This window comes from Protopterus annectens, chromosome 10.part0, assembly GCF_019279795.1.
Source record: "Protopterus annectens isolate FY-2018-M chromosome 10.part0, PAN1.0, whole genome shotgun sequence".
NCBI lineage: Eukaryota > Metazoa > Chordata > Ceratodontiformes > Protopteridae > Protopterus > Protopterus annectens.
The window spans coordinates 406,344,892-406,368,740 of record NC_056744.1 but is presented as its reverse complement, the minus strand read 5'-3'; the positions used below and the strand labels follow the sequence as shown (position 1 = coordinate 406,368,740).

The 23,849-nt window shown below is 41.2% G+C and overlaps 1 protein-coding gene across 1 annotated transcript in view; it reads left to right on the top strand.

Moving 5' to 3' along the window:
• The window catches only part of TPR (translocated promoter region, nuclear basket protein), a gene marked incomplete in the record, with an annotated part of 1,837,142 nt that overhangs the window by 1,392,404 nt on the left and 420,889 nt on the right, over window positions 1-23,849 (top strand).

The following is a 23,849-nucleotide window of genomic DNA, read 5'->3' as shown; positions in this document are numbered from 1 at the left end:
AGGTACTTTTGGGGTCTTTCCAGTTGCTGCAGGTGTTTGGTAAGGTACATCCCAAAAGGGGCATTGTACTCGATTATGGGCTTGAGGGATGAGTAAAGAGGCACGATGACCTCCCCTAATCTAGATGTGAATCCCTTCATGATTAGGTTGGCTATATAAAATCTTTTTCTAACCAATTTGGCCACGTGGTTGTCAAATGAGAGATTGCTATCAACTTGGGTCCCCAGGTCCCCAATTACTTCTTCTGTACTTAATGGATTACCACCTATGTGGTAATTTGTGGGCACTTTGTTTTTGCCAAAGGGGATGACTTTACACTTTATGGCGTTTAGCTTGAGGCCATGGCTCTGGCACCAGTTGTCTGTTTCTATGAGGCCCTTTTGGAGGATGCTTGTGTCGGCTGGAGAGTCGATTATGGCGCCCAGTTTGCAGTCATCTGCGAACTTGGTCAGCCACAGTCCTTCTGTGTTGGCCTGTACCTCCGAAAAATATATACCAAACAAGAGTGGTCCCAGGACTGAGCCTTGTGGGACGCCACTTGTAACTGATTTGCAGTCTGACATGGCTCCAGCAATTCTAACCATGTGGGTTCTGTCCTTGAGCCAGTTTGCAACCCATCTTGTGACATAGGGGTTTATATTTAAGCTGGTGAGCTTATCTATAATGCCCTAGTGGGGTATTGTATCGAAGGCTTTTGCGAGGTCCAGATAGGCTGTGTGGACCACCTTCCCTTCATCAATGGCCTTTGTGACTGTTTCAAAGAAGTCAACCAGGTTTAAGAGGCAGGATCTGCCCTTAACAAAGCCGAACTGGGTAGGATCCAGTGTCTGTAGGTCCCCAATATCTTTATTTATGAGGTCCATGATGATCCTTTCCATAGCTTTGCAGACCAAGCTAGTCAGGCTTATGGGGCGATAGTTTCCAGGCTCCGTTGAGGCACCACCTTTGTGGAGAGGGACCACTGTTACTGTACGCCACTCTTTGGGTACATATCCTGTAGTAAGGCTGAGATTGAACAGTAGTTTTATGTTTGGGTTTAGCTCTTCTTGGAGTTCATGTAGGACGCAGCCTGGGACACCGTCTGGTCCCATTGATGCTGTGTTTTTTGCTTTGGAGAGGGCGGCTCCCACCTGAACATCTTGAGATGTCAGGGGGGGCAGCACTCTGCTGGGATAGATATTTGCCCTTTTGGTGGGGAGGGGTGGGAGAAGTTTGCGCTGATCCTGTCAGCTAGGATGTTGGCAATGTCTGTGGGTTCGGTGTATTTTTTGTCATTTTGGACTAATTCTGAGCATATCTGGGAATTCCCACCCAAGTTCCTAACATAACTAAAGAAAGCCTTGTGATTATCCTTAGTGTCCTGTGCAATTTTTCTCTCGAAGCTGGCCTTTGATGATTTTATGAGTGCCCTTAGTTTTTTGCTAATACTGATCAGAGATGCCTTCCCTTTTTGGGATTTTGCTCTATCATGTAGTAGCTTCCTCCTTCTATTGTATAGTTTGTTTATGGCTGGGGTCCACCAGACAGGTCATCTGCCTTTGGAGGATTGGGTCTTGGTTTTATTTGGGATTGCATGATCCATGCATTCCTGAAGGTGTTCATAGAATGCATTTATAAAGGATTCTGCGGTCTGGGCCGTATTTTCCACAGGCCCGGGGTCTTTGAAGGATTGGTTTTGAGGAGAGTGAAATTTGCTTTAGAGAAGTTTTTTTTCACTGTGGTTTTCTGGGCAGGGGCTGGGGTCGGGATGTGAATATCCAGTGAGATCAGTTTATGGTCTGATCTTACCAGTGAGGGATACACTTCTGGTCTGGAGCATAGAGTCCCCATGTTGGTGATGATCATGTCCAGTATGTTTTCCCCTCTTGTGGGAGTGGTAACAAGTTGTTCCATAACATTTGAGTTTATGAATTCTAGGAACCTTTGGGCAAGGGTGTTGGAGCTAGAGTAATGCTCCCAATCTGTTTGGGTAGTTGAAGTCGCCCAATATAATGGTGTTCGGAGAGACCTTCATATTTTCCAGTGTTCTCAGGAAGGCTGAGTGGGCTTCCTGGGTTTGGGAGGGTGGTCTGTAGCAGGCTATAAACTGGAAGGCAGTTTTACCCACTGTTAGTTGCACATGGATAGTCTCTGATGCTTCGTGCTTTGCCACCAACCTGGAGGTGTGGGTATCTTTGATGAATATCGATACTCCCCCTCCTTTTGTGGTTCGGTCCAAGTTTTGGGGCCGAAAAGCATGGTATGAGGTATAACCTGGTAGTGCTGGGGTGCTCTCGGGAGTCCTGAAACAGGTTTCTGTTACTGCACAGATATCGATGTTCTCCATGTTAAGGAGAGTTTCGAGTGCGTGCATCTTGACGTTTAGACTTCTGGCGTTGAGTAGCATTACTCTTAGTTTCTTATCCCTTGTGATACCTTAGGAGGTGGGTTTGTCTTTTGAGCCTTGCTTAAAAAAGGCACTATGGGGGTAGCAAGAGCCTTTACCAATATCCGAAAGCCCAGGGGTGACAGGTGCTAGCTGTCCCTAGCAAAGCATCGTGGCTTGTCGTGCATATCATCCCAAGCTGACAGGCATTGGATCCCCTTTGAATGACACCAATACTTAAGCCAATTGTTGAAATTGATCATCTTGTTTTCATATTGTGGCATCATTCTTGGTGAGGGTAAGATGCTACTCAAGGTCAGCGTCATACCAGCCTGGGCTACATGCTCAGAGAGCTCCTCTGTCTCTTTTCATGTAGTCCAGGGAGGTACGTCTCAGGTCATTCACACCAGCATGGACAATGACTGAGTCATATTTGTACTTGCCTTGGAGTGACCTGAGTGCTTGTGTTATGTGGCGGATCCTAGCGCCAGACAGGCTGCTCACCGTGACCTTCTCCTTGTTCAGCCTGGTGAGCGGGACGTCAGTGTGCCTGACGATAGAGTCACCTATTACAAATGTATCAGGTGTGTTGTTTAGCCTTAAGGGCTGTGACTGTTCGGCACACTGGCTTTGTGAGATATGTGTTGCACGTGTTTTGTTTTGGGGTAGCGGTTGCTTGGGTGTCTGCTTTGGAGGTCTCTGCTGCTTAGGCAGATCTTTATTTAGAGCCTCCGAGTATGTTTTTGTGTGATTATGTGTTTGGTTTGCTGTTGTGGTAGGTCTATGTGAGACTGGAATTGTAGTGAGTGTGGTTTCCTTCTCCTCCTGACTGGTTATGCCAGTACTGAGTTGAGAGAGCTTAGCCTCCAGTTTGGCTATATGGTTGCATCTCTCACATGTGTTGGAATTTGTTGGGAGGAGGAGAGGGTTGTCTGTGTACATGAGGCAGTTGTAACATTGCCTCAAGATTCCCATATTTACCAGCTGGACCGGAGAGGAGATTGACTACTGACCTTTGGACATGTTAGAATAATATTGGGAATTCCTTTATAATTGAAAACAAGGGCCAATGGGGAGCGAGGGTGTAGTGCTTTTAATTTTTAGTGCTGACTTATAATTGCTTTAGTGAGCAAGTGCCAGGTAACAAGCGCAATGTGTTACAGGTAACTTAAATGCAAAAACGACAAACAGTAACTTTCTTTCAAGCGAAGCAAGGAAATAAGTACAGTAAGCAATGCAGATATCACTAGGGATCCACAGAAGCGCTGAGAAGCCGCTTTTTAGGTGGAATTAGCATTCCAGGGAAATAAGCATACAAACAAAGCTAGATTCAGCAGGCCTGGATCTAGTCTATGCTACAGCAAACAAGGTGTACCAATTTCAGTAAGATACAGTTCAAATATTCAGGCACTATAAACCTTTAACCAGAAATTCCCAGCTCAGAAGGGCAGAGTCCAGCCTCTCCTCCCACAAGAGTGCAGACCACGAACCTTCCTAATGTAAAATAACTGGCCTGAAGCCCAAGTGCTTTAACCAGAGCTAATACACTTTAAGAATAACAGACACTGAGCTCTCAATCCGCAGTTCCCAACTTAGAAGGATGAAAGCTACCTGTCCTGCCACCACAGTGCATGCCACAAACCTTCCTAATGTATAACAACTAGTCTGAAGCCCAAGTGCTTAATCCAAAAGACTTAGAATGATAGCTACTCTTTAACCAAGTTACTACCAAGCAGTAATAAATACAACTGAATACTTTAAATAATGCCTGGATTAGTGCTCAAGTTTTACAAACAAAGCTAGATTCAGCAGGCCTGGATCTAGTCTATGCTACAGCAAACAAGGTGTACCAATTTCAGTAAGAAGAAATTCAGATATGCATGCACTATAAGCCTTCAACCAGAAATTCCCAGCTCAGAAGGGCAGAGTCCAGCCTCTCCTCCCACAAGAGTGCAGACCACGAACCCTCTTAATGTAAAATAACTGGCCTGAAAGCCCAAGTGCTTAAACCAGAATTAATATACTTTTAGAATAACAGACACTGAGCCCTCAATCAGCAGTTCCCAACTTAGAAGGATGTAAGCTACCTGTTCTGCCACTACAGTGCAGACTACAAACCCTCTCAATGTAAAACAACTGGTCTGAAGCCCAAGTGTTTAAACTAAAAGGCTTAGAATGAGTTACACCAAGCAGTAATAAATACAATTGAGAACTTTTAAGATGACGCAAAAGCAAAATAAAGTAGGAAGAAACACAAGTACAGTAAAAGCAGAAGAATTTTTTTTTTTTTTTTTTTTTTTCAGAAAAGTAGCAAAAGCAGTAGTAAATACAATTCTCATGCAGTGCAAGCTGGCACACTTGAATATATAGCAATATTAGTCCACACACAGTTTGAAAAAATGTAATTAAATTAAAAAGGACTAAAAGCAAGTGCAGAAAGGGTTTATTAGGTAGAATGCGGTAAAGAGATGTCCTGAGGGAGTGTCTTAGAGCAAATCTACAGTGGGGCGGGCATTGCAAAAGCCACCAAATTTAAACTACAACCAAGAATAGGGAGGGGGGGTGGGGGAACAGTTTCAACACAGATGTAAGGAATGTGCAAATTATAAAAAAATATATACTGTTTTCTATATATTTGCAGAGCAGTAAGACACAGATATCAAGCAGACAATTTAGCTCTATAATACAGAATAACACAGAAAATATACTCAGCTCTATATACTTGAAGATAGTTCTGTAAGGCTCTCTCTCAAGCTAAGGTTCCAGTTTGAATACAGGTTGTTAATTAAAAGGAGAGACAGCACTCGCTAAATTACATCAGCTGAAAGACAAGGCAGGAAATGAGGGGGGTGGGGAAACAGTTTCAACACAGATGTAAGGAATGTGCAAATTATAAAAAAATATATACTGTTTTCTATATATTTGCAGAGCAGTAAGACACAGATATCAAGCAGACAATTTAGCTCTATAATACAGAATAACACAGAAAATATACTCAGCTCTATATACTTGAAGATAGTTCTGTAAGGCTGTCTCTCAAACTAAGGTTCCAGTTTGAATACAGGTTGTTGGTCTGTTGCCACATATTTTAGCTGCCATAGTAGAGTCTTTTTTAATGTATACATCTAAATACTTCATCTTTTGATCTCTATAGATATGGGCATTGCTGAATTAACTTGTGGATAAATTATTTACCATTATAGGCTTTATTTTTTTAAGCATCTTTATTAAACCACAATTGCAATGGTTACACATGCATTAATAGAAAAGAAAGTGACTTTGCATTGTATTTATGCAGGATACATTTTTAAGTTATTCACTTCAGCATTGCATAAATTGCTCATTTCTTTCCATCCCATAAAACTAGCTACTCCTGAATATTATGTATTCTTCCCGCAAAGATTTTTATTTCCATTTTCTAGTAATTGCTTTTTGGCATTTTCTTGGTTACAACAAATTGCTTCCCCCAACATTACTGATGTTCTATAATAGTGAGTGTTTTTAAATCTGCCAAGTCATTGAACTCACAAAAATCATGTTCCCAATTACCCCTCTTTATCTCTTCCTTTGATACCTCCAACATTTGCTGTCTGCCTGAGGAAACATTCTCTGAATTCTGTTCAGGGTATAAAAATATCTCTGTAAACACTTCAAACCAAAATGCTAAACCTTTTGAGACTTGGCGTTTTATCTTTGTAAGTTCCATTTCCAGTCTCTGTTCCTAATATTTTCTAATTTCCTCGGAGCGATTATCATAATTATTATACAGTGTTTTATATGCCCACAAATTATTAGACTCCGCTTAGAAAATCTACCAGAGCTGGTCTTTCAATTTGCATTCTCCTATCTTTTTATTTGCCTATACTGTGATAGTAATTGTTGGTAGGGAAGGCAATGTTTATCCTCCAATCCAAACTTCTGATTGGCTTCATTCCTTCATAGTTATTTGCTCCCAGTGCCTTGGTTCCTTGTTAATTTTGTCCAGTAAATTCCCGCCCTATCGTCCCTATTTCCTCTACTTTACTTGCAGTCACCCCTATTGCCAACATCTCCAATTCTGTATTGACTTATTTTTTAGAATATTTTCTGCTGTTTGAGTGCAGTATTTTGTATGGTGGTCCTTAATGGCCTGCTTCCAAAATTGTATCTTGCTCCTTGTTTCCCAGCACTCCCCATTTCATCATCACCATCATCCCTTTCCACTTTAGTTTATGACATTCGCTCGACTTAAACGTTGCAGTGGTGCAGCAGTTAACATTGTTGCCTCACAGCAAGAGGTTCTCCAGTTCAATTCTTGGGTGGGGTGCCTTCTGTGCTGAGTCTGCATTCTTGCGGGTTTCCTCTGGTTTTCTCTCACATTCCAAAGACGTGTCTAGAGAATTTCTCCCTGGGCCTCTGCTGAAAATAAGCTCTGCCCCAGTCAGACTTTCCTGGTAAACAAATGTTAAATAAATAAATCTCAGGTATCATTTCAACTCAAGTTATCCTAAACCACTTTGTTCTACGGATATATAACTCTTGTCCTCGTCCCCTCCCAAATAAATTCCTTCAGTTAGTTATCCACAAGTTCTTCTTTGGTTGTTGAGCATGTGTCTGACCTGTATATAAAACAAATAGGACTAAAACATTTTCATTGCCTATATCCTACTGTCTGTGAGTAAGAGGTTCCAACTTTAACATTTGCTGTTCTCTATTGTTTAGTGTCATTCACATATCCTTAGCTGTCATAATATAATCCTTTTTATTCCATACACTTAAATAGTTCTTATATTCCAGTAAATATGAACATTGCTGAATCAGTTTGTGTGGGTACATAGTTTACTGCCACACCTTTTGTTTTATCTTTATTTTGTATCTTGAACAGACTTGAGACTGTCAGAATGTTTGACACCACCAAAATATCCTCTATTGAGTACAAAATATAACTTGTAAATAAAGCTAACTTTTCCCTATTCCCATAGCAGTCATATCTTTGAATATGAGTGTTCCTTATTTTCTTCAGGACTTCATTTTTCTGACCTTTTTGCAGTTGCCTGTTTTCTGGCTTCTGCCATTCTGGTGAAATTTACTGCTTAAGATTTTTTCCCTAGTTGCACATATCCCAAGAAAGGGTCTACTTAGTGTCATTTCGCTGTAGACGAGGTCCTTTCCTAACATATCCTTGGCATGGTACACCGCCTCCAATATCTAGAGTTTAGCACCATCTGTTCTGTAAAATCCTGTATTTGGGACTTCTGCACACTTGTACCACTGCACTCTGTCACAAAAGTCTACTGTTCTCTTTGCTGTTCACAAGCACTGGCATTGCCTGTGTTTTGGTATGGTTATAACCTCGACAGCTGTCAAGTGTCAGTTGCGCAAGCTCACCTACTGAAGACCCTCCTGTAAATCCAGAGCAGTGAAAAGTTGGCAGTAGTTTTGCAGACAGTGTGAAGCTTTGGAATACTTGTGTAAGAAACTGTACTGCTTTTGCCTTGTCAGTGTCCTTGATCTTGAAGTATTCATCTCACTGTGTATGTATTTGCCCCCAAACCATCAGTAGGGTTCCTTTCACAGATGATATACATCTGCTGTCTAAACTCAAGAACAGTTCTTGCTGGCTTCATTGTTTGAATTCAGTCCCAAACAGCGAAAACCTGAGTGATGGGAGCTGATAGAACTACACTTGCATAACCAAGAATACAGCACTGTGGAGCACGTAGCCTGAAGGGCTAACTCTATACACTTTGATAACCAAGAAGACAGCACTGAGGAGCACTTAGCCTGAAGGGCTAACTCTATAACTGTGGGAAAGGAAGCAGCAACAGCTTTAAAAGGCAGTGACCCAAACCTTAATGCTGAAGAGGAGTAGACTGGATCATAGCCAGAGCCAGCAGGTTAGATGCCTAGTGGTACAGGTAAGCCATTTACCCACCCCAGAGAGATGGATTGGCAAACAATCCCCATCCCAACCGGAGAAAAAAAATAGCCTGTCAATCCCAGAATACAGCTACCTGAAAGGAGGAGCCCATGCCCCCTTGAAGGGGGATGGTAAGTAGCCTACCCAGTGAGACAGGGACATCTGAACTGCCAGACCTCTGTCTCATTATCTGCCACTGAGTAGGTGTGGGACATCCTGTAGGTTTGTTGTTGTACAGATACTGTACAGCAGGTGTCCAGCATCTCTCATAAGCCTGCAGAAGCTGACCATGATGGTGGAAAATGCAACTCCATCTCACTCTTTTCAAGAGACGCCGCAGTAAACTGAGATCTGGAGGAGAAGAACCTTGGGCATTCTCACAAGGGGAGCCTGAAGATCCTGCTGTATGTACGTTTTGGAGGTATCCCTAACCATGCCCAGGGCAGGCTTTTTAAGCCATCCAAAGGCCTGAGCAGTCTTATTTCTAGCTCTAGCCACCAGAAGGTTATGTACTTGCATGTGTTACATTCTTGAACACTGTGAAAAGGCCATGGACTCTTAGTAAGAACCTCCAACTCCAGGAGGCAACACAGCACACCAGTTCACTGCATTTAATATCGACAGGTAGACTGCTTTTGGGGATCTGTTGTATTGAAAACTAGGTCCTGAACCAGTCAGAGGTCCATTATTTCCGGCACACACCTATACCACTGCATTATTGTACATCAGACACTGGAGGCATCAACGGATGGCCTTAGACTAGACAGGGGGTCCACTGAAACAAAGTGAAATTGCAGTCCTCCATCCTAAGTACAGTCTGTGAAGGGGATGAGCGAAAGCCAAGACCTGACCAGAGTGGCATAAGTGCAGACCCGGAAACTTCCAGTGTAGCATGGCTGCATGAATATTAAGTTTAAAAAAAAAAATGTCTCAGAATAGGAAATGAAACAACTAAAAGCCATTACTTGCTATTTTCTGTCTGTCAGAGATGTAATCTGAATGTCTTCAAAATGAAAAACCAAGCAGACCAGATCACTGCTCTTGATGTAGGAATGGCATCTAACTCACTGAAAAACGGATGAAATGTTGACAGAAATGTTTAAAATAAGTAGGACAGTGGAGAAATGTATCGGGTCGAATAAGATGGGCAAGGAAATTGAAAAAGTATTGAATAGGCAGTCAGATGACCTGGTAAGAATATAGAAACTAGAAAATTGGAATGAAGAATGACAAACAGTAACACAAGAAGATATGAAGCAAAAGCTGCTGGAGTTGGAAGACCAATTAGAAAGTGAGTGAGATTTCTGGCCATTACAGGGTGGAGGGAGCTACTTCGAGTCAGCTGGAAACACTGAGATGGACATGTGTACACAGTCTGGGAGGGCTTGACCAAAGAGAGAAGGCTTATCCTACACTTTTTAGATGGTCTGTCCAGTGCAGAAGTCAGCGCAGGGTTTCACCCACTTCTAAGAAAGGCATTAAACTGACTACAACCCTTGTCTGAAAAGCCAGCCCTTTTGGAGGGAGGGTTGACGAGGTCATCTTTCGGGGGTTACATAACATACAGTTCTCTGCACGCATGTAGCTTTACTTATTGCTCTTGCCATAGCATCCACCACAAATATTGACAGCTTTTAAGTTGGGGGGGGGGCATTAGCATACCATTCAGTAAGGTCAGGGTGAGATCTTCCTTCATCCCAGACTGCTGAAGGGCCTCAAAACACTGTAATCGGCAATTCAACAAGGACTGGACTTAGATGGGGGGGGGGGCATTAATAATCTTAACCTCTGAAGTTTACCGAGTGGTGAAGCTTGCCAGCCCTCTCTGCCTGTTGGACCACCCCCTCCATCTGCTTGGAAAGAAGTGTGATGTCTGGCAATGTACGAACAGCCTAGTTAAAAATCAAACTTGGAATGTATTTATCATAGCTATTCCGATCTGCAAGTGGCCTTATAACACACTGGCACTTGGCTGCCATAGCAGAGTTTTGCCTCCAGAACTCTCTGATAACCTTTGCAAAGGCTGCTTTCATGGAGGAGGGTGTTCTTTTCTCTGATGAGAGGTCTGTGCAAGTGCCAAAGGTCACACATAAGGTGGAGTGGCCTGCATTAGGAATATAGTTGTTATTGTCATAGATCCAAAAGGTAAAATGCCATATTTGCAGTTCAAATTCCCACCAAAAATTGAAATCCTATGTTGTGTCTTGCATATCAGCTATGGATCCTGAAACAGGCTTATTGTGCAGTTTCATCTCCACAAGGGCTGACCAGTTAAGTCAGGCTGTAGGAGAGTTTGCTAAAAACAGCCTTAGTCCCAGGTCTGAGATTGGTGAATGTCGGGGACCACTTCCCTTATTCAGGTTGGGGACCACTTCCCTTATTTAGGTTGGGTGGGCTCCACTAAACTGGGTAGGAGGAGGAAAGGTGGCATAAAGCAGCTCTGGAGGCATCTCCATAGTGAGAGATGTGTGCCTCTTCCAAGGCTCATTTTTTTCCACAGAAATGGAAGATGAAAAATGGGTTCAAGTCCCTACTAACTGAGGACAGTCTCTCCTAAGATACCCTGGAAGAATCAGGCATTGCAGACTTGCCTCTAGGGAGATTGTGCCCTGCTTCTCCTCCTTGTGAAAGATGCCAGAACTCTGGCCCACCCATCCTGCTTAAGACCTTCCTTCCAATGCCAGAAAGGCCAAAACTAGGACATGTTTCTGCTGTGATAGAAACTGCAGAAAAATACTTCAGAATTGAAAATGACAATCCTCATAATTTTTGTTGCATCTCTTTTTCATTAAGGGACCTCACTGCTTTGGTATCTTTATCCATAGGATTGAGGATGGCATGAACTTGATGTTCCATGTTTGAAATTCCCCTTCCACACACCACCTTTATTCCAGATGTGTGTATGTGGACCCTTGTCAGATATGACATCGCCGGGTATCCCTTGTTTGAAGATGGTTGACTTTAGTGTATTAATCAGACTGTCTGGTAATTTGATTAATTTAGAGTTGAGTAATTCACACACACTAGATGTGCTGCACTTGTAAACTGGAACAGTTCTGTATCCGGTTAGCTCCATGTGTTAATCTGTAACTAAGTGTGCGGGCGTGTACTGTTTGGAGTGTCTTAGTATGGACTTGCAGATGGCACAGCTTTTGTATTGCATGTTCTGAGTAGATGCTCCTGCCTGAAATATTTGTGACTCTTGATCTTTGCACTTCACTGTTCCCAGATGCAATTCGGGTATCTTCCCCAGCATTCCTTTTCACATTTTTGACTGGAAAATGCTATTTTCTCAGCTTTGAGCGTCAAGCTCTAAGCACAGCTTATTTCTTCCTTAAATAAAAAAAAAAGACAGAACAACTTTCCTAATGCTCCCTCAACCAGCATTTTTCATTGTAGTAGTTGCGTCTGAGTCAGTATCAGTACACCTCTGAAAGCCCTGCTTTTTCAGTAATTGGTGATTGCAGTATTACCGGGATGATATCTAGTTTTAGCACTTGTTCGTTCTCTGTTAAACAAGGCCTTACTTGATGTATCTGCTTTTAGTTCCTTGCTTGGTTTGTATGTTTGTTTGATAACCTAATTGTTTGCAATCTGAGAAGTGCCTTCTACAAATAATTTTAATGTTTTGAAATGGTGTGTGGTACTTTCTCCACCTTAAAGAGCGTGTATTTTCACATGTTCGTTATTGATCGGTTTATTTTCTCTGAACCTAGTACTTTGGCATTTTATAGCATAGGTTGGAGTCAGACTCTTCTAATCTTGACTGTTTGGTATCACTTAAGCACTAAAACCAGTTCTTCACTGAGATACTGAAATATGAAAATCAAGAGCAAACCAAGCGATCACCAAGGTTACTAGCTTTAAAAACTTTAACGAAAAACAGAGGATAAGCGCTTTCACACACACACTGTGCTTCTTCATATCCATAGCATTAAAGTAAGTAAAAACCATTATATAATGAAACTCGTAATAAGCAGCCAATTAAAAAGCCTTTTCAATTACTGATGTATACTTTGTTTCTTAAGGATGGGTTTTAAAGGTACAGCTGCATTAATGCCAGGCAGCTGATCTGCCTGCAGTCTAGCTATCCATTTAGTCCCGGCAATCTCACGTTTATTGTTAAAATCGCCCCCCTTTTATTCATATGCACAAGTTGTAATACAATGAATTCAAAGCTGTGTCCAGGTTGTAAAGATACATGCTTAGCCAGGGCGGTAAGTAAATTCTTACGTCTAATGTCACTTAAATGCTGCAAAATCTGCATTTAGGTGACATTGACGTAAGAATTTACGTATGAATAAAGGGGGGGTGATTTTAACAATATAATTGAGATTGCTTAGACTAAATGGAAAGTTAGACTGCAGGCAGATAAGCTGCCTGGCATTAATGCAGGTTGTGCCTTTAAAACCTATCCTTCAGAAACAAAGTATACATCAGTAATTGAGAAGGCTTTTTAATTGGCTGCTTATTATCTGTTTCATTATATAATGTTTGTTTCTTATTTTAATGCTATGGATCTGAAGAAGCACACTGTGTGAAAGCACTTATCCTCTGTTTTTCATTAAAGTTTTTAAAGATAGTAGCTTGGGTGGACGCCTGGTTTGTTTTTGATTTTCTTATTACATTTTTTCTGCTGGGTGACTTTTGGCCTGTTTGGATATATTTTTCATTTTGAAGATACTGAAATATCTGAGGCATCCATTGCTTCCAATGAGCTACAAGTGCCTGTTTTTGTTATAATATTGCACTTTTAATTTGCATTTGCATTCCACTGTCTGAATTGTCTGAACTATGTTTCATATTTTACTGTACTAATTCAGCTGTAGCACTGCCCAATTCTAAGTCTGCTATTTCTTGGCTTTGTTTTGTAACTTCTGAGTATCAGCTTCAAGCCACCTTTGTTGGTGAAGGCCCTTCTGCACCATCGTGCGAGTAGAGTGCTGTCTTGGTCCCATCTAATCGAGGGTGATTGGATTAGAGCTCAGAGAGAGGGTTCTTATTGACTAGTTTTAGCTAAAAAGGTAGCGGTCGTTACAGTTGGTGGTTGTACACGCAAACGTTTTGTTAAATTTTCCCTTAGCACTTTGCTTGTGGTTCTCCAGAGGTTTCTCGCGGCCATGCTATATTGTCAGGTGGATCACTAAGCCTAGCCTCAGAGGTACCAACACACCTCTCACCTATTAGCCACTCCTAAATGTGACCTTTTTTCCTAATAATTTAAATTTACCTGTCACTACGGACAATTTCCCACAGTTTCTCCAGCCATGTCAGTCGACATGGGCATCCTGAGGCAGTGTAACAATTGCCTCATGTTCACCGACAACCCTTTACTCCTTGTTCACCCAAACAGAGTGCAAGAGATGCAACTATATTAAAAATCCTTAAATCCATGCTCTCTCACACACCACTTAGTACATATGACAATGAACGGTTTGCCAGCATGCACACCTCACCTCCTACTCCATGCAAACCTACCTCACACATACCTACATATGCAGAGGTCTTCACCAGAGACCTCCCAAACACAAGCACACTACACACAATACTTCCCATTGCAGAACACATTACACATAATAGCTCGCACACCAGTGTTTCACCTGTTAAACCCTTAAGGCAAAGCACAAAATCAAATACGTTAGTCATAGGAGATTCCATCATGAGACACTTGTGTCCCTCTCACCAGGCTGTATAAGGAAAAGGTCAGCTGTCAGGTGCCAGGATACGCTATATCACACACACTCTCAGGTCTCTCAACAACAGGTACTGTTATGACTCCCATCATAGTCAATGTTGGTGTGAAATATTTGAGAAGTACCTATATGGACTATATGAAGAGAGAAGCGACTGAGCTCTCAGACTGTGTCTCAGGCAGGTATGCCCTAGCCTTAAGCAGCATTTTACTTTCACCTAGGATGATGCCTCAGTACAAGCAGAAAATGATTGACTTCCGTAATTGACTTAGCTTCTGGTATCATTCTAAGGGAATCCACTGTCAGCCTATGATGACATGATTGATAGACCTCAATGCCTTTCCACAGATGCTCTTAATCTGTCATCCCTAGGATTTCAGCTACTGGCTAAGGCTCTTTCCACGCCCATAGTGCCTTTTTTTAGGTAGTGTCTCAAGGACAAAATTCCCAGTGTAAAAACTCCATCTAAAAACAACCCCCAGGTTATGCTGCTAAACGCTAGGAGTCTCAACACAAAACTGCACTCACTGAAATCTGTCCTCACCTAGGAACTTAAACATTTGTGCAGTCACAGAGACCTGGTTCAAGGTTGTGGAGAGCACCCCAGCCATACTGGGTTACACCTCCTTCCACACGTTCAGACCTCAAACTAAAGGCGTGAAAACTAAAGAAGGCGGTTTATCAATATTCATTAAAGATGAATACACCTCTAGATTGGTTAAATGGTAGGACTCCCTGGAAGACACTTCAGGTGCAATTAACTTTTGGTAGGATACCTGTTCAAGTCATTGCCAGCTACAGGACACTCTCCATGAATCAGGACTCCCATGCTGCCTATTTGGATCTACTTATCGAGATGCATCCAAATACCATGGTTTTGGACAACTTTTACCCATCCATTGACTGGGTGAATTAATTGTGCTCAAACTCACTTGCCCAAAGGTTCCTCGACTTTAACTCCAGTGCTCTGGACAAGCTGGTTGACACTCCCACAAGAGGTGCCAACATCCTAGATTTGGTGCTTACCAATATGGCAGATCACTGTAGCACTCCGGTCCTCCCTGATGAGATCTGACCAGAAGTCAGTCTCATTCAAAGTAAATATAACACCTGACACCCCCCCCCCCCAATAGCAGCAACTAAACTAAAAAAAACTCTCCAAAACAGATTGACCTCTTACAGGATGATATAAATAACTTCACTGATCCTTCTCCCTCAGCTGGAACTGGCAACTATGCCGAGCGCTACACCAGTGCTTTATACGAACACCTGTATACCTGCATTGATTCTGCCATACCTGATAGGATCAAAACAAGCTCCTCAAGGAAAAGCAAACCTGCCTGGTGGACAACTGCCATTAGCAGGCTTTACAATAAGAGGAAGAAATTGCTAAGAGGGAGTGAGCCCTCCTAAACTGGAAACACTCCCTCCGCTTAAACAAGACAGTAAGATTTCTTGTGAAGTCCTCCAAAGCAAACTACAAGTCTCCATGTCACATGTACCCCGTGACATCCCTACCACCTGTCCCCTACCTTGTATCTCTAAAGAGCAGGTTGTAAATGCCCTCTATAAGGCCAAATACACAGCATCTATGGGACCTGATAACATCCCAGGCTGTGTCCTACATGGGCTCCAACATGAATTAGCAACACCATTGGCTACTCTTTTCAGTCATAGTCTAAGCACTGGCTTACCAGCTGAATGGAAAACAGCCACTGTTATTCCCTTGCATAAAGGTGGTGCTTCCACTAACCCCAGGAACTGTAGACCTATTAGCCTGACTTTCCTTATCTGCAAGATCATGGAGTAAATCATCATGGACCTTATCAACAAAGATATAGGTAATCTTCAAACACTTGACCCTACTCAGTTTGGATTTGTCAAAGGGACATCATGCCTGTTAAACCTGGTGGACTTATTCCAAACAGTCACCAAGGTCCTGGATGAATACATATCTGTGCATACAGCCTACCTGGACTTAGCCATTGCAATGCATTTGACACTGTCCCCCACTCAGGCATCATTGACAAATTCACCCAGCTAGGTATCGACCCTTGTATCTCTAGATGGGTCGCTAACTTGCTCACTGATAGAACTTGTATAGTCAAACTGGGGGAATCCACCTCCAACAGCAGACCTGCAACCAGTGGTGTTCCACAGGGATCAGTCTTGGGACCTCTACTGTTTGGCATCTATTTCTCCGAAGTAAGAAAATCATGAAAAACCAAAACTTCCAAAACCAAAAAGCACAGCACAATGGGGCCGGAACCTCGGAAAAAATCCACCAACGTTGAAAAGTCCAAGCTTTAATATTGTTGTAATAAAAACATACCAGTACAATCCACAATACGTAAGCGCTTTCGTTTGGCCTCTGCCAAACTTTTTCAAACAGTTACCATACAGTTTTTTCATTCTATATATAAAAACACGGCGTGTCAATTAATCAATTTAGGTTACGTTCTTTTTGAATTACGTTCTTTTTAAAGCTATATGTTAAAAAATTTTTTACATTAAACAATAACGTAGTTTAATACTATGAAAACAAAAGTGCTTTTCATATAAAATAGTTTACATACAGAATAGTACTGTAACGTGTGATATAACCAAAAAATTGTTTGTGTATGTATGTATATACTAAACTGAAGTGTCCGAGTGTGTTTACGTGCCTTCCCTTATAATGTCAAAATGCAATATTGTTTCTCTGAAGTACAAGCAAAAACTATAGCTCTGTGGCTGATAGTTTGCTGATGACTGCAAACTGGGAGCCATCATAGAATCCCCAGATGTTAACATACTACAAGAGTCTTACACAAACAAATGATTGGTGCCAAAGTCATGGCCGTAAATTCAGTGCAGAAAAATGTATCATTCCTTTTGGTAAAAGTGATGTTCCTGCTAACTACCACATCAACAGCAACACCTTAAGTATGCATTCAGTTGTGAGAGGCCTGGGTGCACAGGTTGACAACAGCCTTACCCTTTGACCACCATGTCTCCACAATTGCAAGAAGGGCATTCTGTATTGCTCATCTCTTAAGTAAAGGTATTGCCTCCAGAAAATAAAAAGTTATAACCTCCCTGTACTCTGCCCTCATCAGGCCAATAATTGAGTATGACGCCTCTTTTGGTATGTACATTTCCAAGCACCTGTAGCAAGTGAAGAAACCAGAAAGGTTCCTCACAAGGAGAATATTCATGGTCTTCAGCATCTCTCTTGTTGGAATCGTCTGAAATTACTGTCATTTTATTCTGTTTCATACAGACTACATAGAGGTGAACTCTGCCATGCATACAAGGCTGTCTCTAACCCTACTTTATTGGAAATGCCGTATATCTGTCAAATGGTACATGGGTTACTCGCACTAAAGACCGTAAACCTGGTATGTCATATTAATAAAACCTGCTGGAGGGACAGTTTTGTCTCCCAGAGGTTACCACACCTTTGGAACAGACTACCACTTTATATCAGAGTACCTCTTTGGCCCTCTTCAAACAATCTGGACAGTTGGATGGGTGATTGTAAATTCACCCCAGGGCTTCCACCTATGTTGGAAGGGGGCTATATATGCTGATTGTGGAAATAAGGGTAAGAACTTGGCTAGACTTGTAAGCGCCCTAGTGCCGTTAGCCTAGTAGCTTCCTATGAGCCTATGAAACTGTAACTATTTTTCTGTAAAGAATGACCATTTATTATCGCAACACATTTGCACAAAAAAGCAATTAATGAAAACCAGTATTGTGTGATTATATTACAAATTTGCACTTGTTCTTTATTTGATGTTCATCGTGTTTCACTGTTGCAGTCATGACTGTAGGGTTCTCCCCTGCCGGCAGGCAGTCCTCGGTCGGCCACTTCAGCTGCCTTTCTCAGGGGAGTTCCTACCAAAGACATTTTGGAAGCTGCAACTTGGAGTTCAGTGCATACTTTTTCAAAGCACTACAATCTACCTCTCTACTCTTAAGTCTAGGGCAGGCTTTGCTTCTGCAGTCTTGCAGGGCCTTTTAGCCGCCCCTTCTACTTTATGACCACCTCCCTTTCATTCTGCTTTGGGATTCTACCCTACAGTCATGACTGCAACAGTGAAACATGATGAACATAGTACAGTTGTGTACACTTACCATAAATGTAGATGTTCGAGTGTCTTCACTGTTGCAGTCTGGGTTTCCCTCCCCCCTGTCCCCTCTTATTTTTACTTTTGTGTGGTTCCTTTTTTCACCATTCTTCTGAGGTGTATTTGCAAAGGGTATGGGACCTTACTCATTTTGGGACTCCTGACATCTGGGGCAAGAAAAACTGGAGAACATGGCGTCAGCTGTCAGCTTTGTACTCCTGGCACTCTGACGTCAGGGAGCATGGCTGAACAGCCGACGCCGGACCCAGACTTTGGGATTCTGGCCGACCGAGGACTGTTAAGTTGAGAGAGGCCTGTGCAAGGAGCCACATTAAGTAGTTGTGTGAGCCTTGTGCAAAAGGGCCACATTTAGTAGTAGTGTAAGCTTTGTGCAAGGTGCCACATTAAGTAGTCCTGCACAACACTTGAGGTTACTGAATGACTTCAAGTGGGGTATCTTTTACACAGTATTCTTAACATAACTCTGGAAGTCCAGTTGAAATTTTTCTTTTATACATGTTTCAGACCTAATTAATATGGAAAAAAGTTTGATCAAAGCCAGTAGTAAGCATGAAGAAGGCAGCCTACAAAAATAAATACCAGGTCTAATCCAAATTACTATCAAAATGATCACATCTCTAGTACATAATGCTTAAGTGGTGGTCTGTCATTGTTTTGCTTTGTTTATTGGCACTAGTACTGCTCTGTATTCATTTCTTGTCCTTAATCCTTCCATTTCCTTGGTGTTTCCCCTTTCCAACCACCCAGCATTAAAACAGTAGTCTCTCTCTGGTACTTTCTGTCAACCAAGCTTCCATGCTGTCCTCCATCCTAGAAAGGTAAAATTCCGGTGTTTTTCTTACCGTCCTCTTGTAGAATTCTTTCCACTCTGCAAATGCTTTACTCAACAGCTCTGCCTAAGATTGCTTCACATAAGCAGGTGATCTTTATCCCTGCACTTCCAGCACTCATTCCTCATTGTCCATCTTGCTTTCAGTTTTAAATTTTATTGTACATCTATACCACTTGTACAGTAGCTGTATGTGGTGATCATCCTGACCTTTCTATCCTTATTCTTTCTAAACCAGCTATTTTTCAACTTTTCATAGCCTTGCCTTTCTCTCCAAGTCACTCTAGAGTATCTCTATCTCTGCCCTTTTTTTGCTATAAAAGATCCAGTAAATCTCAGTATTTTTTGAGTGGTTTGGCTACATTTGTTTAGCAAAATGGTAGAAATTCAAATGAGGCAGTGTGAATCATCCTCTTTCACATACTTATTGTGAATCTTGATGAGCTTGCAATGGCATGTGATCAGGAGTGCTACTAAGGATCAATTCCAGTGATCAGGAGCAGTACTAAGGATCAATTACAAGGATCAGAAGCAGTACTAAGGATCAATTCCAAGGATTAGGTGCACTACTAAGGATCAATTCCAAGGATTAGGTGCTGTACTAAAGATCAATTCCAAGGATTAGGTGCACTACTAAGGATCAATTCCAAGGATTAGGTGCTGTACTAAAGATCAATTCCAAGGATTAGATGCAGTACAAAGTATCAGTTCCAAGGATTAAGAGCACTACTAAGGATCAGTTCTAGGAACGAAAGCACTAGTAAGAATGGAAGCAGGACGATTTGACCCCAACGCAGTTGTGTACACTTTCATGTTTAAATTTACATTTATTGTCTATGAGAATAGTTAGTGGACTGTTTGACCCCAATTATATAAAAAAAGTTGTTAAAGTTTTATGAAAGTATTTTATTGCTTAATATTTCAATCATGATTTTTTTCATAGGAAATTTAACTTTTATATGTAAATGTTTAACATTTTAATTTGTAAATATAATTAATAGTTTAACTTGATAACTTTAAAATCAATTATTTAACATTGTAAACATTTTAAATTAACATTAATATATGCATTTCAAATGTAAATGTTTTAAAGACTTTAAGATATATATATATATATATATATATATATATATATATATATGTATATACATGACGACTTTTCTCTTTTGGAAATAATCTGACATTTTCTCAGTAACTTTGTTGATGCACAATAAGCTGTATATAAAGTTTTTTTTTTCTTTTTCAAATTGTCTGTGGTTTATTTTTTCTTGCCTTACCATTTCAGTGGGGTCAAACCGTCCCATACCAGTAAAGATAGATCCCAAGGACTTGGGAGTTCTAGTAAGAATCGATTCCAAGGATCGAGAGCACTAGTAAGGATAGATTCCAAGGATCAGGAGCACTAGTAAGGATAGATTCCAAGGATCGGGAGCGCTAAGGACCAGTTAGAAACGGGCTTCTAAAGTCTTTCAATTTTTGTAGCATTCTGGAATGTTTTTTTATTCCCCAGTAAGCATGTCAGTGTACGTCAGTATATAGTGTATTAGTTCACATTCTCAGTAGGCCTTCTGCATAGGGTTGAGGAATGCACATCTTGCTTTGAACAGACATTGCAACTTGCTCAATAAATGCAGCATATTCACATAGTTTGTTGACTGATTTCTTCCCAGCAGTTTGATGTTTAAGGCTAATGTCAATCCCATGACATGAATAAGAAATGTCAGGCTGTCTAAATGTCATCTTGGAAAGTGGTATATTTGAATTGTTTTTTGATGAAGGATTGTAGTTTACTGTGCAACTTCCCTGGTCTGGCTAGTGTGGCTGCCCTAAATTCTTACTATGCTCCAATTTTAGTTCCTCAAGAAAGGTTTGAAAACGTTTATAAATCGGACCATCTTTTCAAGAGTTTGGACACACAGGTTTTAGCAGGGGCATGATCATAGAACTCGCAACTCCATTTTCCTAGTCATAGTTAGTTGTAGCTTTATCACAGTCTGGTGGTGGTTTGATTTCTGTAGCAACCTGTTCTGCACAGTATTAAGCTGTCAAAAATGTGTTACACCTTAAAAAAAAAAAATCTGTCGTACTTTGAGTCAAGATCTATTTTTTGTTTTCTCCTTTTCTAATAACATTTCATCCTTCAGTGTTAGTGAGCAAAACTGTTTCCAAAGCACATTATGCTGCCATTTATGATCTAAGGCTCTTTTCTAGTGGTGGTAACCAATCCCCTCTCTTAAAGGATAACTGGAAAAGGTAAACGTAATATCCCTTTTTTTTTTTTTTTTTGCATACTTTGCTATGCCCTGTGACCCCCTCCTTAATGGTCAGGTGACATAAGTTCATCAGTAATTTATTACTATGTAGGTGAGTTTTTAATCTTTGATATTTAGTTCATGTCCTGACTTGGCCTTCATACTAGATGACATAAGTCCCATGCAGTCTAGATTTCCTAACCTGCACACCCTTTAAGAGCAATTTCTGCTCAAACCAACTTGGTGTAATTGTCCGTGCTTGGGTACCTGTCCATTGAGCTGGGCTACGTATCATAGCCTTATTGTTTGGCTCTAGTAGTGTGTGCATCATTGCCTACCTTCGAGTAGTTCATATAAATTTTTAAAGCACTTAGAAGTGTCATCTTTCAGACAGCTGTTTAGAACGATCATCTCTTTATTTCCTTGTACTGAGGTACTATGCTCCCGTATTACTTTACCGTGGTATAACATCCTCGGGCCATTTGTCGGTCCCCTCAGGCAGGGGTACTTGTGGGTCTGCTACTCCTTTTCTTAGAATCACTTTTGCATAGTGGTATGTTTGCCGCAGCTTTGCAATTCTTAGATATACTACTTTTTGCAGCCACATGGGCCAAAATTATGCATAATAGCAGATATTTTAGTTTCAGCTTTACTTTCCATCCTGTGTTCTTCACGATGACCTGTTGACCTTTGTGACCCTTTAATGAGCAACCCTTGTAACTATGACATACCAGGTTGTTAATTGGAAGCATGTGTTTGAAATTACACTGCATCATCATTATTTGCCTGCAATCATGGCTGTGTTTCTAAAATATGTTGAAATTCTCGCTTTATTTCTTCTCATTTGAGATTGGGTTATCAGTTTGCAGACTGGCTTTGTTTCTGCCACCCTTATGTGTATGGCACATATCTGAACTCATTAGTTGTCACCTTTTCTGGATAACTGTTATATTTTTAGAGCTGTAACTATTGCTTGCTCAACTTATGCTTGTGTACAGATGGCCAGCAGTGTTGGCTATACTTTATACCTCCAGCTAGGCAATTGCCAGCTAACATGCACAGTCTAGTCCGTCTGTTTTGCTTTTCCAGTGGTAGTTCCGGAAATGTGGTCATTTCCCAGTAGTGTATTCTGGGATGCAGTTTAATTGTGTTATATAGCCAGTGTTTCATATTCCTACACTTTGGTAATGTAGATCTGATTTCCAAATGATGGCTATCCACCAGCGATGTGAACATTGGCTCTTGATGATGGTCACTGTCTGTGTGACATCCTCACCCCATGAACAAAATGAGGAAAAACGTGTTTGATGTCATTGGTATTATCTTTCAAGTCTTGGGTTGTGAGGGACATGATCCATAGAGAAGCCATCTGGAGGAGGTCAGTTGTGGGGTGCCATCCCGAAGTTGATGAAAATGAAACTCAAGATCAATCTTAAGGCATAAAGTTGTGTATTTACTGTAGTTCTAGATGTGGATTAACAGTCCTGTCTTAATTGCCGTACCTTCCCAATCCCCCATGCCTTTTACTTCTCGGACTCCTAGTTTAGATTTGTTATACATTTCTCTTTCAGTTTCTCACTTTGACTTTGTGCAGACTTCCAGAAATCTGGACAAAGGTTCTTCATCTCAACACATTATGGGTTAAATGGGAAGGGCCAAGTGGCCTGGGAAAGTTTTCAATGACAAACTGCCTTAAGGTCCTGCCAGCACTGAAGATGATGAATATGGAGCAGTCATAGTGCTATCTTTGTAGTACAGTATTCATGCATGACCTCTAGAATTTGAGCTTACTGCTTACATGTGAGGAGACAATAGCTAATGTCACAAAAATCCTTTTTCCTCTATATACCTTGTTTGAGTGATACTTAAAATCTGTTTGATACCATGATTTAAGGCACACGTGTATTTCTTGCTCTACCTGTAGCAAGCTTGTTAGGCTCTCTTTAGGCCATTGTTAATACTTTAAAAGTAGACCACATCACAGATTCATCCTTCACGTTGGCCACACAGTCCACACCTCCTAGACTTACTGGTGAATTCATCACGGACAACATCTACCTCCTTGTCTTATGCTGTTTACTTTATAAAGAAACTGTGCTGAGTTCACCTGTGAATTACTAAGATGCTCTTTCAGTATTTTATTCTTGTGCAGAGCTCAGTGTCATGTCTCCTTGGTTGTAAAGCACTGTATCCTCATTGTTATCCATCGTGGCTATGAAATTTGAGAGTTTACCATTAATGTTTTAATTTTTCACTGCCATAGCTGCAGTATTGGCAGTGACATCTACACCTTCTTCAGTAACACTAGCTTCCATTTTAACTTCCACCTCATAGGTGGCTGAAACTTCCAGGTAATTTAAGCCAAAAGACTGTTTGCCACTCCTCCTTACTTTCCAAGCTCAAAGTATGATTTAAACACCGTTTTATTGGCTTTTTTCTTTAATATGCAGCTGTGGTGTGGAACTGAAGCACTTCAAGACGCCCCTCCCCCCAGTACATATTGCAGTGAGTTTTTATAATTTGTCTTAATACACCTTGTATTGAATGATGGCATTAAGTCAGAAATTTAAGCATGACAGTTCTCTCTACTGTAGGGGCAGGGTGTCTGTTTAGGCAAATGAGCTCAGGCGAGTCATTGCTAAAATGTGGGTTTTTTTCTTTTGTTGAAAACCTAAGTA